Here is a 4,170-nt window from a genome sequence, read left to right as displayed (position 1 = left end):
AAATGGCATTTTTATTCAATTATAAATTGAAAATTTGAGGAAAAAAATGGAAGAGGACAATAAAAATTTTCCATGCTTTCTCATGGAGACTAACATTAAATTTTTGGGCACATTTCTTTCTAGTTTTTCCCCCCTAGAGAGTCCATCATGCACATATGATAATACTATATATAAAATTTTATATCCTGCAGTTTTCATTTAATATTTTATTCATAGGATTGGTCTGTGTCAATGAAAAATCTTTATAAGCATGTTTTAAATGGCCATTATAGCTTACCTATATACATAAAATATTATTATATTGATGATATAAAATTATATATAATATACAATTAATATATAATTATCCCTGTATATCTCTATCTGTATAAGATTCATAATTCAACAAATGAGAATTAAAAAGCACTAGGGGTCCCTCCTTTTAAAAGGAATCCTATGTGCTCTTTCTCTTCAATGAGGTGGCCGAGTGGTTTGGTGGTGGCGGCCTTGCGGATTCGTGCCAGACGCAGAGATGCAGATCTTTGTGAAGACCCTGACGGGCAAGACCATCACCCTCGAGGTCGAGCCCAGTGACACTATTGAGAATGTCAAAGCCAAAATCCAAGACAAGGAGGGTATCCCGCCTGACCAGCAGCATCTGATTTTTGCGGGCAAACAGCTGGAAGATGGCCGTACTCTGTCAGACTATAATATCCAGAAAGAGTCCACCCTGCACTTGGTGCTTCGCCTCTGGGGTGGCATCATCGAGCCTTCCCTCTGCCAACTGGCCCAGAAATACAACTGCGACAAGATGATCTGCCGCAAGTGTTACGCTTGCCTGCACGTGCTGTCAACTGCCGCAAGAAGAAGTGCGGCCACACCAACAACCTGCGCCCCAAAAAGAAGGTCAAATAAGGCCCCTCCACCGGCTCTTCCTTTGCCCACAGGGCAGCCTCCTGCCCGAGCCCCAAGGGCCTGGGCCCTCAATAAAGTTTCCCTTCCATTGACTGGAGCAGTAAAAAAAAAAAAAAAAAAAGGAATCCTATGTAATTTCTGGTCTACTTCGGTATGTGTGCATTATGCTTACAGCAGAACACAACTATACCTACTTGATAGAAGGAGGCACAAATTGGCTGCTAAATCAGACTTAAGTGAGTAGAGAGTGCTTCCTAACCCTTCTGTTTTAATCCCTTAAGCTTGCCAATTGGTATTTTCTGCCCTGCAGGTGTGTAGACTTAGCCATGCTTCCATGGGACTACTGGTGAGATTCCATCTGTCAGATCTCAAATTGACAGGAGTGGTAAGGCTAGGAGACTGGAGTGGTTCTTCCAGAGTTATTTTGCTCCCTGATGACAGCTAAGGAAAAATATGGGCAATAGGGAGTCTTTACTTTCTGACCCCTGCTCTTGGCTGAAGGAGAGACGCCCCAAGAGATGTAAGTGCCAACTAGGATGGCTATGGTATTGAAGGTCTGTGTGTCTATACTGGACATTCACTGGCTTTCACAGAACTCAAAAGATGCCTGCAGACAAACTGATTTGCAGAAAGATCTAAAATCTGTCCAAGTGATAACCTTTGGAGAAAGAGCTGTAGGGCTTGAATAGGTCCTAAATTGTACACAGAGTACTACTGTAATTTACTTAGTGGCACTCACAAAGATTGACATGACAAATGCTTAAAGTTTTGGTTCAGATGTTTCATAAATATTTATTGATTACTGAGCTAGGCACCGTGGGAGATATACGAGATGTGGCTCTGCAGTAATGTGACTGATTTTTTAAAAACCACAAATTCCTAAATCATATATTCAAGTATGTGCTCTTTTTTGAGAGGTTAAATATTTTTCCAGAGATGTTGTCATTACTCAAAACTTTTCTAACTCCTTAGAGTTTGCTTTCAGCCTGTAGCGTATTTTATTTTATTTATTTATTTATTTTTTGGAATGCATCTCCTTTTTTTTATACCTTATAAATTATATTTTAAATTTTCCTAAATGTACAGAGTGGAATAAAAGTGTGTGTGTACAGTTCTAGGAATTGTAACACATACACATCCGAGTAACCACCACCAGCCAAGTTACAGAACAATATTATGTTCCCTCCAGATTTCCTCCTGCTTCTCCTTTGCAGGAAAACCTTCCCCTGAGGCCTAACCTCTGGCAACCGGATCGTTTTGCCTTTTTGAGAAGGTCCTATGAAAGGAATCACACAGTACATGGACTTTTAACACTGCTTCTTGCACTTGGCATCACGTCTTGAGATTCACACAAGTCCTTGAGTGTGTCAGTAGTTTCTTTCTCACAAAACAAAACAGTTTGTTTCTCTTTCTTGCAGAGTAGAATGCCATTGTATGTGTATGCCTTGGGTTTGTAGCCATCAGGAGTTGCAAGACATTTAAAAGTGTTCCCGGTTTTGGGCAATTACGACTGATACCTAGGAGTGGGATTGGTGGACCATATGGTAAGTCTGTGTTTAACCTTTTTTTTTTAATTTTATTTTTATTTTTTTATTTTTTATTTTTTAAAGATTTTATTTATTTATTTGAGAGAGAGAATGAGAGATAGAGAGCATGAAAGGGAAGAGGGTCAGAGGGAGAAGCAGACTCCCTGCCGAGCAGGGAGCCCGATGTGGGACTCGATCCCGGGACTCCAGGATCATGACCTGAGCCGAAGGCAGTCGCTTAATGAACTGAGCCACCCAGGCGCCCTAACCTTTTTTTTTAAAACTTTTTATTGTTATATTAATCACCATACATTACATCATTAGTTTTTGATGTAGTGTTCCATGATTCATTGTTTGTGCATAACACCCAGTGGTCCACACAGAGTGTGCCCTCTTTAATACCCATCACCAGGCTAACCCATCCCCCCATCCCCCTCCCCTCTAGAACCCTCAGTTTGTTTTTCAGAGTCCATCATCTCTCATGGTTCGTCTCCCCCTCTGATTCCCCCCCCTTCATTCTTCCCCTCCTATTATCTTCTTCTTTTTTTTTTTAACATATAATGTATTATTTGTTTCAGAGGTACAGATCTGTGATTCAACAGTCTTGCACAATTCACAGCACTCACCATAGCACATACCCTCCCCAATGTCTATCACCCAGCCACCCCATCCCTCCCACCCCCCACCACTCCAGCAACCCTCAGTTTGTTTCCTGAGATTAAGAATTCCTCATATCAGTGAGGTCATATGATACATGTCTTTCTCTGATTGACTTATTTCACTCAGCATAACACCCTCCAGTTCCATCACAGCCTGTAGCGTATTTTAAAAATGTATGTCTATGTAAGATACATATATTTAAACATATATATTTAATTCTTAGAATTAGCCAAAATTTATTTGGTACTAAGTCCTATGAATCTGGTAGGAAATCAACATAGATAATATTCTGTTCATCTGAAATGATGTGTGACTGTAGAATACTGAGTCTGAGTTTTTGGATAAGGTTTATTAATTTCAAAGGAGATGTTCCACTGATACTGTATGAAATGCAGCATTATTGCAATAGGCTTGTTGCTTCTCAAAATGACTCTGAAGGAAAATACTCATTTCAATAACAGTTCTGATGTGTTCATAAAAAGTTAACTTCTTGGGATGCCTGGGTGGCTCAGTCGGTTAAGCATCTGCCTTTTGCTCAGGTCGTGGTCGCGCAGGGTCCTAGGATGGAGTCCCACATCGGGCTCCTTGCTTGGTGGGGAGCCTGCTTCTCCCTCTGCCTACAGCTCCCCCTGCTTGTGCTCTCTCTCTCTCTCTGACAAAAAAATGAATAAAATCTTTGAAAACAAAAACAACAAAACAAAACAAAAGAAAAGTTAACTTCTTAGATAGGGAGCCACACCTGAAAACGGCCCTTAACCTTTAGGAATCTTCTGTCTTGTGGCGTGGAAACAAGTGTGTTAGAGAACAGGAATTTGTATTCATCACTTGGTGCTGGAGCAGGGCTGAGGTGACCATGTGATGCAGTCAGGAAGCAGGGGTGGCTGACCAGGCTCCCCTCTTCAGCTTTACACCCACCCTCAAAGGTATAGATAGTCTTTGTGTCAAAAATTCCCCTTAGATTTTCCCCTTTGAGTTTTCGTTTTCTTTGCTATTTGTTTTATTTAGATTAATTTATGCGAAAAGCATGTTGAGTGTATTAAATTCCTCCTGGTTCCATGTTATTGCAGAACTGACTCTGGAAATGTGAAGT

General features: G+C 40.7%; 1 pseudogene; it reads left to right on the top strand.

The window, feature by feature from the left end:
* Window positions 1-468: 468 nt before the first annotated feature.
* LOC113933698 lies at window positions 469-1,015 on the top strand (annotated as a pseudogene).
* The last annotated feature ends 3,155 nt before the right edge of the window (window positions 1,016-4,170 follow it).

Source organism: Zalophus californianus, chromosome 10 (genome assembly GCF_009762305.2).
Source record: "Zalophus californianus isolate mZalCal1 chromosome 10, mZalCal1.pri.v2, whole genome shotgun sequence".
Taxonomy (NCBI): domain Eukaryota; kingdom Metazoa; phylum Chordata; class Mammalia; order Carnivora; family Otariidae; genus Zalophus; species Zalophus californianus.
Note: the sequence above shows the minus strand (reverse complement) of the source record. Positions and strands in the feature narration are given on the sequence as shown.